The sequence below is a fragment of the Diadema setosum genome, chromosome 19 (genome assembly GCF_964275005.1).
Source record: "Diadema setosum chromosome 19, eeDiaSeto1, whole genome shotgun sequence".
Taxonomy (NCBI): domain Eukaryota; kingdom Metazoa; phylum Echinodermata; class Echinoidea; order Diadematoida; family Diadematidae; genus Diadema; species Diadema setosum.
Window position 1 is genome coordinate 10,478,151 of NC_092703.1, and position 21,092 is coordinate 10,499,242.

Below are 21,092 nucleotides of genomic sequence, written 5' to 3' on the forward strand. Positions count from 1 at the left end.
AGTGAAGAACTTTAAATGCACAGTTTGCTTTATAATGTACACAGAAGTCAGCAGACCATTTCAGCTTCGGTTCACAATTTTCACCACACTTGAGTTATAGACATGATTTGTATGAACTTGTTACCATTTAAGATGAATCTTCTTCACTATTAAGTAGCCATGAGAGGCGTTATTCCATAAATGTGCCTGTAATTTCATTAGTTTCCTGATATAATGCATCTACAATGTTGTAACTGACTTGTTCGCTTTTATCATAAGTCAAATTATGCAGAGTGACTGGTGATTATGTGAAGCACTTCCAGAATGAGTCAGTTGGCATTTTGGGCTACAACCTCAAATGCCTTGAACGAAGACTAACCAGGGAGGTGTTATTGCAAGTGAAATGTTCAGAGTCCTTCAGATTGGACAAAAGGAAAGTTGTGTACAGGCTTTACCTTTCCATCATTATATGAAAGTAGAGGATATAACCCTTGACGTATTTATAATGCACTGTACAACTTAAAGGGATAGTATAGTTTTGGTTGAGACCTAATTTCAGGTTTCTAACATTTTTTGGTGAGATAATGAGAAACCTCTTATGAAATATGAAAGAGCATGTAATTCTATGAGGAATTCAATGTTTATTTGATGAAAATTGGTTTTGAAATGGCTGAGATATCCAAAAAAAGGGCGATTCTAATAAAGTGTGGGACCCACACTTTATTACGATCGCTTTGTTTTACTTTGTTTTTTGATGTTTCAGTCATTCCAAACCCGATTTTCATCAAATAAACTTTGAATTCTTCTTAAAATGGTATGTTCTGTACTATACCATAAGTGTTTTCGTGGTACATGTATCTTGCAAAAAGTTAAAAGCCCAATTCTCATCTCCACCAATACTGTACTATCCCTTTAAACTGTGCTCTTTTTCCCCTACTAAAGAGCCGTGTGCTCTCAGATGTACAGTCATACTACTTACCGGTACTTTGTTAGGCCAGTGTACACTTTTGAAGGTGTATGATACTGTACTGTGTATGAATGTTGTATATTGTACACTGCATGTAAGCTTTCAATACACTGAATGTGGTATATACATGTATACACAAGTGTATACATTAATACATACAAAGAGAAAGAACTGCTTCAGTTCACAAAAGTGCTGTTACCTGAAAATGATGCGAGTGGAATTGACCAAGGAAGAATAGGTCATCTGTTTTGTGATGTCAAGTGGTTTTTGTTTTTGTTTTTTTTAATGTCCAGTAAAAGTTTTATGTTGTTGTAAGGGTTTTATTATTATTTCCTAAGAGGAGTTTGTTTGTTTAGGTTTTTTTTTTTGTTTTGGGGGGGGGGGGGGCTGTCTGCTTCATACATGCAATATGGGGTTAAAGGGATGGTATAGTTTTGGTTGACATGGGACTTCAAGTTTCCAACTTTTTTTTGTGAGATATTGAGAAACCACTTATGAAATACGAAAGAGCATGTTATTCTTAGAGGGATTCAGAGTTTTTTTGATGGAAATTGGTTTTTAAATGCTGAGATGTCCTGAGCAAAGGGATCCTGATAAATGATGGGACCCTCCTTCTGTTAGGATCTCTTTGTTTTACTTTGCTTTTGGATATCTCGGCCATTTCAAAACTGATTTTCCTGAAATAAACTTCGAAATTCCTTGTGGAATTGTATGCTTTGTCACATTTCATACATTGTTTCTTAGTACACTGTATCTCACAAAAAGTCGACAGCTCAATCCTCATCCCAACCAATGATATACTATCCCTTTAATCTTTGTTAGTTGAGAGAGATAGATGGAGGCCATGACGGTCTACTGAATAATAATGAAAAGACATTTCTTTTGTGGTGTTACAGTCTTAACTGCTGGCACCCCAACTGGAAGTTTATTTATGCCTTTACATCCGTCAGTGTACAGAATTTACCTGTATAGCCTGGATAACTGTCATTTGTACTCTTGTTTGTTTGTTCTTTATTTTCTTTGCTGTTTTTGTTTTCTTTCTTTCTTTATGATAGGTGTAGCCAGCTTATACCGGCTTTCTCGTTATTTATATCGTAGTCCCTGCTATTTTGTTTTTGTTTTGTTCTGGGGTTTTTTATCGGATTTCACACAAATTTTACTGAGTTTTGCCTCCGCCATGCCACTGCTATCATGTAAAATCTTTTATTGCGTAGTGGCTGCTGAATGGAAATCATGATCTAAAGTTGGTTTATTTTGGTGTTTTTATGCCTCCTCCACGAAGTGTCACCGGAGGCATTATTGTTTTCGTTTTTTTTTTTTATGCCTCCGCCACGAAGTGGTGCCGGAGGCATTATGTTTTCGGGTTGTCCGTCCGTCCGTCCGTCCGTCCTTCCGTCCGTCCGTCCGTCCGTCCGTCCGTCCTTCCGTCCGTCCGTCCGTCCGTCCGTCCTTCCGTCCGTCCGTAATGAATTTTGTGGACAAGGTAACTATCGAAACCTGTTGAGGTATCCTAATGAAACTTGGCATGTATGTGTATTAGGGGGTGAAGTTGTGCCTATCAACTTTTGGGTGCACATGCTCAAGGTCAAAGGTCAAAAGGTCAAGGTCAAATACATAAAATTTCACTATTTCCACCATATCTATTGAATGCCTGAAGATATTTTCTTGAAACTTAGTGTATACATGTTTTACCCAATTAAGATTCTCTGGTGAAAGTTTGGGTCATGAGGTCAAAGGTCAAAGGTCAAAAGGTCAGGATCAAATACATAAAATTTCACTATTTCCACCATATCTATTGAATGCCTGAAGAGATTTTCTTGAAACTTAGTGTATACATGTATTACCCAATTAAGATTCTCTGGTGAAAGTTTGGGTCATGAGGTCAAAGGTCAAAGGTCAAAAGGTCAAGTAAAAATATTAAAACTTCTTTTTTTTCTCCGTACCTTGGAAAATTGTTCTCTTGGTATCTTCATGGAACATAGTATATACATGTACTGACTGGAAGTGATTATCTAGAGAATGTAGGGTTCATGGGGTCAAAGGTCAGGGGTCAAAGGTCAAATGTAAGACTTCAAAATTTTACTATTACCCTCATATTTATGCAATGCCAGCAGGGTTATTTTTTTACACTTGGTGTATGCGTGTGTAACCTAATAGAAATTCTCTGGAAAGTTTTTTTTTTCTCTTTTTGCCTCAAAGGTCAAAAGGTCAAAGATCAAGTGAAAGTGCTGAACTAACTTTTTCCTCCATATCTCGGAAGTGGCTCAAGTTACCTTGAAACTTAGTACATATTATGCATGTTCTACCTGAAAGTAATTATCTTATGAATTTTAGGGTCAAGGGCCAGATGAAAATGGTAACAATTTACTATTCAATTCAGAAATTGCACTTTTTCTCCACACCTGTACCTTGAAAATTACTCAATGCCTAAATGTATGAATGGGTCAAAGTCAAGTTAAAGTCCTGAAATCCCTAGATACATGCTCTCCTATTCATCCAATTAAACCTAGGTCAAGGAAGGTGAACATTCAACACATTTGTGACAAACTTGTCATTCCAATATTTTACCAATTTTGTGAAAATGTAATCACACAGTGTCCACATGTACTATCTAGACCTATTGGGAAAATCATGCATTATGGCGGAGGCATACCAGTCGCCAAAGCGACATTTCTAGTTTTTTTTTCTGTGGGGGTTTTTAGGCTCTGAAATGTATGTGGTGCGGAAGACACAAGTATCTGAGAGTTGAATACATTTGTGAAGGAACTGGAGAGAAATGCGAAAAATCTGTGTATTCAATGTTTAAGTATGTGCATCATTCTATAATTATATTTGTACGATAATGATCTCTGTAACTTATCCTTGAGACAAAGTGTGCCAGTGTGGGATGTCATCCCTGTAAGTGAATAATACAACTTGCGATATTTACGCCCGTCTCAACAAAATTTGTCTGTTACGTGTCTCTTCTGTGCATTATCCATGTCAACAACAGGAGTAGAAGTCTGAGCAGGGATGAAAATGAATGTTGTATTTGTTTGTTTGTTTGTGTGTGTGCACTTATGTGCGTGCGCGTGCATGTGTCTGGTGTGTGTTTGATATGATATGGATGTTAGTTTGCAGATTATGCAGAGTGCACAAAATAAAGGAGGATGAGGATAAGGTAGTAAAGAGATGAAAGCTCTCTGTTCTTTTCTTTTAATGTTTTTGGGTTGTCCATCCGTCCTGTCCATCCTTCTGTCCATAATCAATTTTGTGGACAGCATTACTAAAAAAAAAAAAAGAACCGTTGGAGGTATCCTAGTGAAACTTGACATGTATGTGTATGAGTGGGTGGAGTTGTGCCTATTAACTTTTGGGTGCACATGCTTGAGGTCAAAGGTTAAGGTCAAATGCTCAAAATTTCATTATTTCCCCCCATGTCTATGCAATGCTTGAAGGTATTTTTGTGAAACTTAGTGTATACATAAACTACCCAATAAAGATTCTCCAGAGGGAGTTTTGGGTCATAAAGTCAAAGGTCAAGTGAAAATGTTAAAATTTCACTTTTTTGCTTCATCTCTCGCAAATGGTTACAGGTATCTCCATCGAACTTCATACATATGCATGTACTGACTGGCAGTGATTATCTAGGGAATTTAGGGGCATGGATCAAAGATCAGGGGTTAAAGGTCAAGGTCAACTCCTCAAAATTTCGCTTTTTCCCTCATATTATTTTATGCAATGCCTGCAGGATTTTTCTTGAAACTTAATGTATCCATGTATTACCCAATACAGATTCTCTAGGAAGTTTCTTGCCTAAAGGTCAAAGGTCAGAAGGTCAAATTTCAAGTGAAAGTGCTAAATTTCACTTCTTCCTCGATCAATATCTCGAAAGTGGCTAAAGGTACATGTATCATCATGAAACTTAGTACATTATTTATGCCTGTTCTACCTGACAGTGATTCTCTTTGGAATTTTAGGGTTATAGGGTCAAATGTCAAGGGTCAAAGGCCAGGTTAAAGTGCTAATGTATTACTACGTATTTAATACTAAAATGACACTTTTTCTTCATACCCTGAAAATTACTGAATGCATAAACTTGTATAAAAGGGTAAAAAGTCAAGTAAAAATCCTCAAAACCCATATACCTGCACTCCTAAAAGACAATATAGCCATTCATCCAATTAAACCTAGTTCATGGAAAGTGAACATTCAACACGTTTGTGACAAACCTGTCATTTTAATACTTCATCAATATGGGAAACTGGCATCACACATTGTCAAGACTTTGTACTATCGACCTACAGGTATTAGGAGAACCATGCATTATGGCGGAGGCATACCAGTCGCCGTAGCGACATTTCTAGTTTTTGTCCCACTCGTGAAATCCGATAATTGCATAAATAATAACACCACACATCAATGAGATCCAATTTTTATGGTCACTTCTTTAAGTGACCCTTACTTTACCTTTCTTTCCAGCAATTTTCTTTTCAATATTTTGTTTCATTCTGTTAATATTCATGAAAAAAATGCCTGAAAACTTGGCTGACGATTCTGAAATTTTCATGTATAAACGAAATATCTTAAACACAAGTCTATGAAATCGACACAAGTTCTGTTCGTGTTTCATTAACAATCGATCGTTTATATACTGCATACAATTCATGGTGCCACTGCGTATAGAGGAAAGGACAAGGATCCAACGAAGAGCAAGTATTCATGGCTTGATTCTGGTTAGTTTATGCATGTAATATCGGAGTCCTGTTTTATGTTTTCAGCAAGACTCTAACATATCTCACATCGTATAGCGCGGAGCTAAAGTCTGTCCATGGTCGATAGCATATGCCTTTTATTTGCAGAGTGAAAAATGAAATGGAAATTCGAGTATCTGTCTAGGACAACCATGAGGCAGTGATTTGTATTCTTAAATGTTAACAATGTGACAGAACCAAATCAATCATGTTCAACTTCAGGCATTCTTTTCAACTTCAGGGGTTTTTCCGACCAAATCCATCCACCCTACCCCCCCCCCCCACACACACACACAACGCCACCCTGTCGCATTGTCCTGTAAGAACCAATTCAAAAAAGTTTCCGTTGAAGATGCCAACTTGGATGTGATCCTGGAAGTTAAAACATCTGTTTCCTATTCGCATACCGTCGCCTGAAGCATCACGACCATCAAACCTTGGATTGATTCATTGATTGTTCCGTCATTTACTGTCAACGCTGTTTTTTGCTGCTCCCGTTTCACTCTGCACCTTGACCCTTTGTATCTGTAATACTCTGGAGAGAGTGCTCCAGGGACCAGCGAACCCCTCTCGTGGCTACAAGAATGTTAGACGTTACTATAAACCAAGTTCTCGGTCTGAATTACCGTCGTGGACAAAGGTGTAATGAAAACGATATCGTGTAACTTTCACATTATGATGATATTTCTACGTGATACTTCTGTCTCTCTGTCTTTTTTTTTTTTTTTTTTTTGATCAAGCCGAAGACGATTGACTTATCAAGAAACAAGTAACCAAACTCATGGTTAGAGGTTACGTTGATCCTACTGATTTGCTGAAATCACGTATTAGACACACATTTCATTTGTTTTTAAAAAGAAAGTATGGCAGAGGAAGTTGGAGGAACTGCCGTGATTAAATTTTGATTTCTTTCACTGTCGTTCCAACTGTAGTATTGAAATGCAAGCAACCAGTAACCAAACTCACGGTTAGAGGTTAAAGCAGATCCCTTGAGTTTGCTGAAATCTTCATTTGTTTTTAAAAAAGAAAGTATGGCAGAGGTATTTAAAGAACTAGCTTGATTTAAATTTTTGATTTCTTTCACTTGTGTCCCGACTGTAGCATCGAAATAGAAGATGATGTCGTATCAATAACCTAGCTGAGCGCAGGTAAATTCTATAGGAGACAGTATTTTGTACTACCGCAGGTTTAAATGATCGATTAGCTATCTTAGTCCATCATCTATTATCCATGATCGTGTTAATACTTTCCGACATGTTAACATCATTGTTTTTAAACATCAATTCAAACAAACTTTGGTCAATCTCTCTCTCTCCCGCCTTCTTGAACAAATAAAACCGAGGAATGTATTCACATGTATTTTTTGACTTCCAACTCCATGACATGGCTGAAGGACGAAAGGATAGGTCGGGCCTGCGATATATCTCTGATAATCTGGATTTTTCTGTCACTACTATCGGCAACCTGTTAGCTTAAAAGTGTGTCAATGTGGCATCTCTATAGAGAGTGGTTCCGAGAGGGTCAGAATGTCAAGTGTCAGACGGAACTGGTCCATTCCCGTGAGCTATAAACGTAGGTTGCTATTTGTTGATATGGTTTTTAAGTGAACCCATTTGTAACCCTTTGCCAAAATCCTTGTTCGCGTGTCAAATAATTTATACTGAATTATCTTTGTGACCAGGGCCTACAGCGATATTAGCAGTGTGTGCGTATGTGTGTGTGAGTGTGTGTGTGTGTGTGTGCGTGTGTGTGTGACACAAAAACTGCTTTTTATCAACAGAATTGCTCTACGCGGATTTCATAAACACTATTTCGTCACTGTATGGAAATATATAATCTGACATTAAGAAAAAAACGCACATTTGCAGCACGTCACATTCTCAAGAATAATGCAGGAGCATTAGCCATGCAACAACGCAATCTCTTCCTTTCTGTTTTGGGTATTTTGTGTGTTTCTTTATGGTTTGTTTGGTTTGCTTGTTTGTTTTGTTTGTTTTGATTTTTGGCAGTCACCCATTGTGTTTTCTCTCAATCTGATTGGCCAAATCATGCTGACGTCAGTAAACACATTTGGACGCACTCACATGGATGCACAATGTTTAATTAACATATGACTAAATTACGCAATGTCCTATTCAGGTACTATAGTATTTACTTTCGAAAATCCCCCGTTTTCAAACTGAGTGTGCGTCACAGACTGAACTACTATGTACTCCTAGCTCCTTTGAGGGGTTAATTCTGAACAAGGAGCTTCGAAGCTCCTTGGTTCTGAATGAGTGAGCAGATATGGGCTGAATGACTACCGCGGTAGTATTTTGACGCTTTCACCCATATTGATTCAGCACTGACGTCACCCTGTGGTACATACATCACGAATCCTTATATACCTGCGACTGCATGTGTATTCTGTGCGTTTGTGCGTAGCTGTGGGTGGGTGTGTATATATGTGTGTGTGTGTGTGTGTGTGTGTGTGTGTGTGTGTGTGTGTGTGAGTGTGTGTGTATAAAAGAAGTGTGATTAGCCCTACAACTCCTTTCAGTTAAATAGATGAAAGTGAAAGTCAAGATGGTCTAACAAATTATGGAATTGACAGCAAAGAGGTGGAAGATATGGAAGAGAGAAGCAGAACTATGACAGTCTAATATATTTTGATATGTTACCGTGGCTAATATCAGTCTCAAGTGTGGTGTATATGTAAATGATATAGGTAAAGACATACTATGAATATATATAAACATAATGCAGATAAATATGATTATATCTGCAACTGTTTGCATGAATATTGTTTTGTCTTGGCGTTCTTCACATCATAACTCTTCCTTATCAATGTGTGTTCTTGACATTATTTTTTCCATGCTTAATTTTTCACGATTCCTTAGGTAAACTATATCGAAGTTTAAACGTAAACATATAAACATATGTCACATATATATGTTTATGTGTATGTGTGTATATGTGTATATTATGTTGATCTATTCATTTGTCTATTCATCTTTTTATTTATCTACTTATAATGACACTGTAATATGAATGGCGCTGTTTTTTTTTTAATGAAATAGGAGATATGATTCGGAGTTACTTCTGTCATTTGTTACTGGGGGGGGGGGAAGGATTGGAATCGGTGAACGACTGCATGATAAAAGCTTGAGGTCGGTGGCTTTACACACTGATACACATCATTGGTTGACCTCGTACGGCACCGCTCGAAAGGTGTATGAATGCCTGGAAGATACTTGTTGTATACGTATTTCCTTTCGCTCAATCACCCGCACCGAACACAAACGGGACAGCTAGGGTATACACTCTCATTGCGCAGCGCCGGGACCAACAGAGGTAGGCCTACCCCATCAGAAAGTGCCGCGGCGGCGTCTGGCACATCAAACTAAACTTTAAACTCTGTGTCACAACCCTAGCCCTTACCCTAAGTCTGTGGAGAAAATATAAAGACCAGAGCAACTGTCGCAGAAGTAAGTGTTGTGTCACCGACCAAACAACAATAAACAAGGAAACCTTCAGAGCCGAATTTCAGCTTTTTGTCTCCATCAGTGTCCGCCAAAATGTAATTGTTAGGTATACACTGATTGTCTGCGTTTGAGGCTTACAAGCACACAGACGGCATGGAAGAATAGTTACTGTCAAAGAAAAGCTAATGGGCCATAGAAATCAGTCGGCTGCCCCTTGGGACAAATCATCCCTGAGGACAGTTTAAAAAAAAAAGTGTATGGATACAATAGGTTCTCCAGTAGAGTAATTTATTCGAAGTTTTAATGTATGCCACAACAAACATTTTGTGGCTCACCCTATCGAGATCCCATGCACCATCATGTCGATCAAAACAGTTAGTGACCCTATAAACAGGCCTTGCAATTTGCGTGCAAAGTGAGTGGTTTCAGAAGGCTTTATTGGAAATCGTGATACCCATTTTTGACAAAGGGCTATTTAATCATCCATCATGTCCACGGTGTGTCAGGATTCGGTTTCATTTACAAAGCTGTTTCCGGTAAGTAAATTCCGTTAAGTTCCTTGCGCATTGATATTCTAATTCATAAAATGGTTTTGGTAGATCAGATTCCGACACTTCAGTTCACTTGGTTTCCACGTGTACTGCTGTCACACGAGATGAACTATACAGCGCCAATCTTCCATTATATCAGCAGTTTATGTTGGTGTTGTATATAGAAGGAATGCAGCCTATATAGTTTACACTCTTACAGTTGACCCTTCACCTTTACCCTATGAATCAATGTTTTTGGAATACACCATGCACCCTCTTTTCACCCTCAACTTTACACGGCACCTTTTACCCACGTGAATCTCGATCTGTTTTAGGAATATATTATAGCACACCTTCCTTTATGTAGCCTTTTGTCAAGGCCCTCTCGCTGTATGGTGAAGAGAGCCCAGCTGAGTGGGGTTGCGCGCTGGCGCGCTTAGTCTGGGCTCCGTCCCCTTTTCCTTGGTGCGACCAAGAGAGGGCGCAAATTTTCTGATTGCGATAATCGAGAGACTGCGCGCCCAACGTTTTTCTCGGGTATCGCAGTTCTCGGCGTATCGCAATCCTCGGTTGTCACGGCCCTCATACGGCTTGTCGCGTACAATCACGGCTACGAGTAAAAAGAGTCCAGAAGCTAGACTATGGCGCGCTCGGCTGGGCTCGCTTCGCTCGCCCATTACAGCGAGAGGGCCTTGACAAAAGGCTATCCTTTATGCCGTCTGTACACTCTTACCCTCTATATAGGAACCTATACCTTTATGCATGAATCGAGACTTTAGGACTCACGCCTCCCATTCTGCCCATTGTACCTCTCATCTTAGCCTTTCCCTTGATCAATATACCCTCCTTGATCAATGTTACCGGATTATAACACATCACATGGACCGAGATGGGCACATGGAATATCAGTAGGGTTATATTATGTCACCTCATCTATTGTCGCTTTTTTCTAGTTAACTATGTCCTTTACCTATATGCTTCATTTGGTCTTTATATCCTTCATGGCGGTGCCATTTTGTCTACTCGCAATTTCTGGGATTCTATAGCAGGCACTTAACACTCAAAGGGAATAATCTTTGTTTCATGGTTCACAAATTAAATATTGACCTGTTGCCGCCTGTTGCATGACATAAAATAAAGGAAAAGGTGACATTGTACAATAATAGCTTATACAATACGACAATAGCAAATACTTTTAAAGCAGCCAATCCCCTGTCACTACGTCTGCTTCTAACCAAGTCAGGTGCAGACAAATGCATTTAAAGTTAGTTGTTGACGAAATGAATTAGATCAGGGAAGTTGTGTCATTCAATATAATTATGAAGATCCAATCACAGTTTCAAACAAAATAATTTTTGCTCCGTATAATTTTCATTTATGCCACGTTACTACCAAAGCTGTTAGCTAAACTAGCAATATGTATTTTGTCCATACACACTTCATCGTATTAAATCTATACGTTGCTCAGGTTAATGTGAGTCAGACCGTTGTATAGGAATTTTCCACACTTTTTAAGTTTTGTAAATCCTGAGTACAGAAAAACCAAAAGACGCAGAGGCATGATGGTTGCCCTAATATTGAAAAAAAAAAGACAATAAAAAAAAAAGACAATCACCAAGAACAAACAAACAATAAGCAAACGATATCGACAAAATCTGTGCCACAGGGGAGAATGTGTTATAATTATCTCCTTCGTTTCACAGTAATGTGTAATAATAAAAAAATGACTTGTTTCACATGAAGAAGTGGTGATTGCGGTTATTTTATTGGAGGGCGATGCCCAGCACCTAATTGCCGCTTTCGTCTTTGGTTTCGATAAATCTTTACTTCCACTGCAGCATCCGATATTGCGTAATAATGTGCACGGCATCCTTTTTCCAATCACGGTGATTAGAACGGCGTGGGATTGATAACGCATTGCTAGACCGACCCGTTCGATCCGTGGTGTCTGATTACTGCGGAATCGCCCTACGTTGTGAGCCGTTAATCGTAAGTTCATCAACAACATATCAATGTGTTTCGATCACTCTGTACGCTATCTCTGTCGAGGGGAGGCGCGGGGGTGGGGGAACTCTACGCTCTGATTCAGACAGAATGTGATCTTGATCTTGAGCAGATCAAGGAAGTGGTATACTATAGGCCAACACACCATGATGTCAATATAGCGATGTGTCAAATCAATAGTACCGTCTTTGTACAAGTTAGTCTACGATGCTAATCATCTTTCCGAAGAATACAAGTGTTAACTGTAATTCTTGACATGAAAACAACAACAACAACAACAACAACAACAACAACAACAACAACAACAACAACAACAACAACAACAACAACAACACGAATAATATTTGCTATCGTAGCAAATCGTCAACAAGGGTTTCGAGCAGAATAAGATCATTGACTTTGTGATTGGTAGGCCTACTTGGTAAGTCATCAAAAGGACTGGTCCCAAGATATTAATATTGATATCGATAATGATATTGCTAGTCAAATTTCCAAAGAAATTGCTCCCCCCCCCCGAACCTCCGCTTCAATGTTCTTCCCATAATTATTGTCCATATTGTATACAAGCAGGTAGCCATCGGCAATGAGGGAGTTAAGCCATATATGCGCCCAACAATAAGATTATGAAAGTCAGGTGCTAAACTTGGGAGTTTGAAAGAAACCTCCCTGACATCAACCATGCATTGTTTTGAAATGTTCATCTTGATATTAGTGTAATCAGTGGTAATAGGAACCTCGACATTTCCTTGTATCCAGGTCTGATTAAGCGTATTCTTTTATGTTCAGTTCACTTTGACACAAAATATTCGGAATGTTTATTCTATGAATTCCATCAATAAATCATAATAAAGGACCGGTCTGATGTATAATTTGTAGTACATTATGTACAATTGATTAATTTCGTAACCATGGTGAGGGGGAACAGGTAAATGAAATCGAAAATGGCATGAAAATCAATCGCTTAAAATTGATGCACCTACTAGAAGTCTTTAAACCGACTAGGGGGAGTCGAAAGCGTCACCGGGATAAGCACCGGCGACCTTACCCTTCCCAACGATCCATAGGGATGAATTCAAGCTATGAGGATCACAAACATTCGTGAATTTTACGATCGATGCTCTTATTGATTCTCATCGCGGGGGTCTCGAAGAGAAACAGGTTTATGATTATTATTTTTTTTTTATTTCCGTTGATATTTAAGCGACTGAGTATGCTAAGAATGTGAATCGCGATATTAGATGTAAACAGGATAAATCCTCGGCATAGTTCATAATCTCTCCTCATTTATGTCAGTGAAACGGGAGCTCGTCAGAGATCAAGTAACAAGTACAGTCCTACATACATACATTTCATATTCACATTACAAAATATAGATAGATAATAACGTATCAATACACACACACGTGTATATATATATATATATATATATATATATATATATATATATATATGTATATATATATATATATATATATATATATATATATATATGTATATATAATATCAAATTATTAAATTTGTATACACATATGATATGTAAATGTATAATAGAGAGATAGTTAGATAGACATACATACAAGGGTGATATTTGCTATCAGTGTGCTTCATTATTTCGAAACACAAAAACTCTGTATGCCACCAGAGGTTTGTTAATCTGAAAATGAAAAAAAAAAAAAGATGCGTTCTGAGGAACCTTCGAAATTCGAACCTTATGTCAATTTCGGAAGAAAAAACCCAAACCATAGATATATAATGATACATAATATATCATAAATTATATATATGATATAATTATGACATATGAAATGATAATCACATTAACATTATGTGCCAGTTAAGTAACCAAAAACTGAAATTTAGATTGGAAAAATAAAGATGTAATTAGAATTAGAAACAGCAAAACAATCACTGAACTCCACGTGAAGACGTTTCATAAGCTTATTGCAGATCACTTGCATCCACCTTTAATCTATCACAACAATGACAACACGTATAACATTAATACCATATGCCTTGTCATCATCATTTCCGTAGTATAAGACCCAATTTAATACACCCGACGGAACATGTTTCAAAGCAAGCTGGAACTTTTTGTGAATTCTTTGTTGCATCACTTTAAATCAATCCATGAAACTCAAGAAAAACTGGAGGGAAATCGTCATATCCATCATCATGGTATGCCATGGTATCTGGTGATTTCATTCGTGCTTTGCCAAGTTCTGTTTTCCTCCATTTTCGGGAAATAATTTCGCTGATCTCTTTAAACATCGCGCCGTCTGCTCACATTTCCCAGTCTCCGACATGGCACGGATATGCGAATCCACCCATCTGATGGATACGGTTTCGCGCCAAGCTGTTTGAAAGTTTTGAAAAGATTTTCGGCTTGAAAGGATTATACGTATCTTTGGCAAAGTCAATAAAATGTGACACGTAAGATTTTAGTTGCCAGCAATGTGCAGTAAATTTACGATCATCTTCTATCAATGAGTGCACTACCTGTCACTAACAAGTGCGCTGAATACGACATACACACACACTTTATATTTTCTTTTTTTCAGAATTTGGTCAATGGCATAAACACCATATTCCCACAAAACTGTTTTGTTTTGGTTTTTTTTTTGTTCTGTTACACACGCAAAAGGATAGCAGCTCATATTCCTCTCACTGATATGCGACTTGGCATATTATGTTGAGAGAGAAAAAAACGTATTATAGGCCCGAATTCACAAAGGTGGTTTACACCAGGTAAAACTTAGACCATGGTACAAATTTAGACCATATAGGCGAACCTTTGACATGATGTTTGTTGGCGTCGCAATCTGTCAATCGTATTCAGGCAGAAGAAATTTGCATAAACCATGGTTTACATCAAATTCCTCCAAAGCATGAACATAAGCGAGAAGACGAGATTATAAGATGTCATTTTCAAATGATTGAACTTCAATTGCTGTGATGTCACATCTGCTACTATGACTACCACAATAACTGCGGATTTAATGATTGCCATGGATGATGCTGCTGATAATGATAACAATTTATTGTGTTTAAAACAGTACTTAAACAAAAGGGTGAAAGATTCAACTGACCAACCTACATTTTCAACATTATTTAGCAAATATCATGCATCTATAGCCTTCTCAATTTATTGTGCTTACATTATCATGTTTATATTTTGATGTATGTGGAATATGCATACATTAATTTTTTTCATGCTATTTCGTATACTGATATTCTTCGTTGAAAATGAAAGTAAATGAAATGAAATGAAACGAAATGAAAACTATATATTTATTTATTTGTTTTGTTTAACAGAAGTAATAATACTGGTGCTTATAGCAAATAATGACAGCAATGATCGACAGCAATGCTTGTTGCTTTCATTGTGAGTGTGGTTTTTATCATTTCATTGGAATTGAAGCATCGAATATATTATCAGTATCAATGATTGACTATCACCACTGACTATACAACTTCACAACCTGATAACGGAGAAGTCTCAAGAAAGCAATAACTGTCATTGTTTATCGCTTTCCAAGTGAAATATTTGTCATCCTCCTCTTTAACTTTTATTGGGTTTGCTAAGGGGGAAAAGTGTTTACTATAGTATCCGCTTTATTCTGGAGATACTCATACCTGCCTGCATGTCGCGCATGTCACAATCAGATCGCGTAACAATGACTCGATTTTCATCTCATAAAAAGGAATTTCGTTCTGGGTTTAAAAAGAAACAAATGACAATGTACATCAAACAGATACTGCCATGTGATCTTCTGTAACAGGTTAAACACATAACACGGGGAGGGGGGGGGGGGGGATAGGTGTGTATGTGTATACAGGATTCGATTTTCCGTCCCCAGCCAGTGCGTTATGTTGCGGAAGGTAACCCAGGAAAGTGCAAGTATGGTGGCGGTAAGTAAGATGAGCCTGCCCAAAGTCGGGGGTCACTGCACGGCACTTTCATTCGCCATTTAACGTTATCGTCATATCCCTCGAGTCCTGGATTTTTTGTCATTTAGACATTAGTTGTTGAAATACTGCCATGTAAACGACTGATACTGACCCGTTATTGTGAAGGTCATTTCATCTTTCATGCGTTATCATCGTTAGAAAAAAAAAATGTTTTAAACTATTTGACACAACCAACACACATAAACACACATGAGAAATCATCCAGCAGTTGAAAGGGTATTATTGTCTCACTGTGAAGGTGTAGGGTTCATCCTGTCAAAATGCAAGATTTGCAACCTTAATGTTTTCCCCATAAACGAGCAATTTGAAGATTATCTTGCGGGTGCTCGGAGAAAAAAAAAATCACCCTTTCCAAAGAAAAGAAGAAGAAAGTAGGATCTGTATCCAAACACTTTTTCGCTTAAGCAGCATGTCAGTACCATGGCAACGGTAAACAATGAGTTCCTCCGTCATTCTTTTTTCCCATTTTCCTGTCAACTTGTCTTAATTCTTCAAACGAACAACTAAAGACAATGCTTTCATCTTTATTCATGTCTCTTATATCTTGAATGGAGTCATAATTGCACTTTATATGAACTCTTTGTCGACGAATGGCAATGACGCAATCCATCAGTAAAGCTCAGAGTAACAAAGAATATCATAGCAAAGGGGTCCGTAGATGTTCAAGTCAACTGACGAATCGTCTTCAGTGACTTATGTTTGAAGACTCGAGCAAAAATATACTAGTAACTATACCAATGTTTATAAAAGATGACTATAAGAATACTGTGTGTTTTGTACCCCATAGTTATAAGAGAATAACTGTCAAGACAAAACGACAAAATATAGTGAAGAGGTAAAGAAGTATACGGGAATTTTCCAGATCGTCTAATAAGTCAATCTGTTTCAGACGTCGCGTCCCTTGCAAGAATATCAATGAAGAAACCTCAACAAACTTTCTTAAATATTATTATAGATAATGCGCGATTTGGTCCCAGTAAGTTAAGTAGCTATACAGCTGTTAGTTCGTCCAGGGTCCTGATGCATGAAAGTTGAGATCAGGCACAAGTTAGAAAATTAAACATACGTCACTTTTCTATTGTCTGTGCTTATCCAACCTGAACGCGGAGCAGTATGACCTGAGAGTTTAAGCACTAGTTGATATTATCCATTAGTGCTTAAACTCCTGGGACGTCATGTATGTCTGTCACTTGTAGCATCTGTAAATGAGAGCCGAAACTCATCAAAGGAACTGTGAAAGAAGAGAGATAGAGGGAGAGTGAGAAGGACCAACACCATGTCATTTTTAAGGGTGGGTTGATGAGAAGCTTTGAATGTCCTGGAAGCCAAATCTATAATAGATATAAATCAAGTTATACATGTTCTTAAGAGATGGGAGGTGCATGATGAATACATCATTAAGTCAGTCACGGTTTTGATGTGCGAGAGACATGCAGTTTCGACAACTTGTCAGTTTTGTTTTGTTTCAGAATTTGTTTCCCTGTACATAGACAAGACCTCCCCTTCCATCCCCCTTCCTCCCTCCCGATAATGTATTATGAACCAGACCTTTGCCCGAACCACTGTGTAAACCAGTGCTATTTTATACTCCAATAAATGCGATCGATTGATCGAGTGGTATATGGATGGTCGCCGGGTTTCGGGTTTATCGTCAACCTCACTTTCTTGGCTATGAGGCGGTGCCATATTTATCAGTTTTCAGGTGATATTATTGGTTGTGATAAACCCAGCGGCATGTAAGTCATTTGTTGTCCTCTGTCTTCAAAAGAAATCATAACACCAATTTATTTTCCTCATTAGTTCATGGTAACAATAATCGAGTCTTTCCCAACGAATTGTTTTCGATGTCATGTCTCAAGTATACAGGAAATAATAGTTGATGCACCCTTAGCAATTTGTTAATTATCGTTTATCTTTCGCACATCCTAATTCTTATATTAGTATGCTTATGATATAATTCCTGATTTTTTATGTGTTATGCTTTGTTGGAAGAAAAATGAGAATGAAAAATAAATGAATTTAATTCAATCTAATTTGATTTAATCAGTGCTATCAGGGAGCTGTTGATCATCGGTTACAAAATAAAATTTAATCTATTTCACTTTTTGCAACTGCAAAACCTTGTCTTTAGTATATAGTAATACGGTGACAAAATCATAGTGATAATGTCATGACAAAAGTCATGATGACAAACAAAAGTGATTTGTAATCATGATGATTTAAAATCAACGATACAAATAATGTAATGAAAATCACGTTGATGTCAATAATGATGATGATGATGATGATGATGATAATAATAATAATAATAATAATAATAATAATAATAATAATAATAATAATAATAATAATAATAATACATTTATTAGGCGCTTAATACGGACGTTTCTAGGCGCTTAATACGGACGTTTCTAAGCGCACAGTTTACCGGAAAATAGTATGGGTTATAATGAAATAATATATAATATTCCAGAAAAGGGTTATGATGATATGTATCAATGGTCAGATGGTAATATCAACACTGTCTTCTCATGCTGAACGGACCGTTTCAGTGTCAGCACACCATTCTTGAAGAGGACCCTGCCAGTATCACAGAATTACCTTTCGTACTATACAGTATTATGAGTGAGCAAGAGAGCATTAGACAAGATAGATAAACATACTGTCCAGGGATGTACAAGGAATCGACTTGTTGAGTCAAGAGGTCTGACTTTACTCCCCGTTAACGACTTTGCGCATATCCTCTTGCGTCGCTATAATGACATAATATTTAATTTGATGGCATCTAATTTTGACGAGCATGACAGTATAGTAGGCATACTTAACGTTGATGTACTAAAGGAAGACAAAAGAGAAATAATCTCCTTTCCGTTCAAGAGCCGTGCTTGAATGCAGTATAGCCTGCAAAATTTGATGAGATGAGGTCTCAGGAAACCGCTTCAATTCGTATCGTAGTCATAAACGAATTATTAAACAAAGGTGCAAATTTAGTGACTGTTTGTCAAGATGTGTCTGCCAGAAAGAACGAAGTGTGTTTGCAGTTTTTCAAATCGTCGACTCCATGAACACACTGCCCTGAATCCTGGATCTACTGGTAACTCTGTAAAACATGATATATTCGCGACATGAACTTTTTTTTTTGAGAATTGGAGCCGACGGCCTTTTTCGTGGCATTAAATTTTCGCGAATTGCCACTGGCGTTCATTGCATAATAGTGTAGACAAGAACTTTTGCGTGCATGTTAATTTCGCGAATCTAGACGCTCGCGAAATTCGCGAAATTAAAATGCACGCGAACATTCCCCATTTTACAGTATACGGTGTGTTCAAAGAGTCAACCATGATGGGAACACACCGTGTTCACTTTGTTAAGAAGTCCAAATTTAACTCTCCATGTTTCACACTGGGTTTACTTTTTAATTCTATTTGCAGAGGTACAAACATTCAAAATAATTACTCGTTTCAGATTTTCCTGACGTACTCAACCCTTGAGCCTCTACATTTTGCTAGAAACGCGACTAAGCCATTCGAGGTCACCTCTATTTTTACAAATGCAAGGGGAAGAAACACGGGGAAACAATCTTTGTCATTTTGTTCTCGTGATATTAGAGGATAAGAATAGTAACGATGCCAGTCTGACAGTTTGACAAAAAAAGAAAAGAATATAATCACAAGTACTCTCACCGTATTTTTCCTGATCATCCTAGTCCTATACTACGTAGTTATGTTGACAATCATCCCCCAGTGGATACCTTCCACTGTCTAGTGAGTAATGGAGCTTAAAAAAATTCTAGAACATTACTGATGCCCATGAGTGTGAGTGACACATGTGCCCTACAACCCTCATAAAAAAGATAGAAATTTCCGAAGAATCAGAAAGAAATCGAAGTTGAACAGAACAAAAACAATCAGATGCTGGCAAAGTGAGGGTTGAAAAAAAAAATCAAACAAACTAACAAACAAACACTGTGCTTGTACGGACGTCCTTATTTATTACGGTCATTATATCATTGATAATGACGTCTCATTTTTTATTCGTCACGTGACTTATCTTTGACGAGTCCCTGCGGGAAAGTTTTGTGTGTTTGTTTGTTGCTGCTGCTCTTTGATATCTACAGTTATAATTGCGTTCCAGAGCGTTTGTATTGTGTGGCACGTGCATGTTAATAAACATATTTTAATGTACTTAATGTATTTCGGTAGTTGCTGGTCAATTAACTTGACCTGTTTGATTAACCAACAATAAGTGGATTGTTGCTTACGAGCATTTTGAAAACAGTATCGTAAGTCACGATGCTGGAGCCATGATGTTACCAACCAGCGGTCCTCATATACCCACACTGCCCGTGACATGACACTAACGATATCGTGTCTCGAAATCGTGATCGATCGCTACTGTCATCTCGTGTCGTCTGGTGTGTGCGTTGCGTGCTCCCCAGAGTGTGTTAATCAACGCCTGACAAGCTAAACTCTATTATGTATTCCGCCAGGGCGCAATTTTCCCTCTCTAAAATCTCGACTCGGCATAATAAACAACGCGAGAGGTCCGAGAGGGCCTGCCAATGGCATATATCCACAAACGGAATGATTTCAATTTTCCAAATTTAGATATGAGGCATTCCTGCCGAGGTTCAGCGGAGAGGGAGATAGATCTGTGTGGTTACAATCCGAACTGTGGTCGCGTCTTCATCCTGTTTCTATATTTGTTGCTCTGTAATGGATGAAGAAATTTGTATCCTTCGCGAATGTTTAAGATCGCTTTGCTGATGAATTTCTGCCAATTCGATATCTGCCATTTTACACCACTCTGCGACCAGAACATTATTAAAAAAAAAAGATAACAACATAGTCTATGGCAGAATAGTCAACTCGCACTACTCTGTTCCGTGTTAATTATTTCTTAGATTTATACTGGTACATGGCTATGTATTTAAACTTCCCAACGTCGCGAGTGAGCTTACATAGAGTTCAAAATGTACTAACATGAAAAGTAGAATCTTTCAAGCAAGAAACGAATACAAGTCTTTAAAAAAGAAGAAATACGTTTTTGTTACTGGCAGGGGTTTGTTGTACTACTGTATAGCGTGTCTCCAGACCGGTACTTCTAGCCATGAAGTCACACCAGTATAGCCCCATGTTGTAACAACGCATGCGTATACGTGAAGTGTCGGCTAAACTAGAGCAGCTCAAGCGGTGTATGAAATGGCACAAAAGTTTGCACCATTGTCGACTTACCCAAATAATTTATGTCGCCATGTTGACATACACTTTTAAGGAAGTCGACTTGGCAAAATAATGCATGTTGCTATGTTGACATACACTTTTGATAAAATCGACGTGGCAAAATAATGTATGTCGCCATGTCGACATATACTTTTGGGGAAGTCGACTTGGAAAAATAATGCATGTTGCTATGTTGACATACACTTTTGGGAAAATCGACGTGG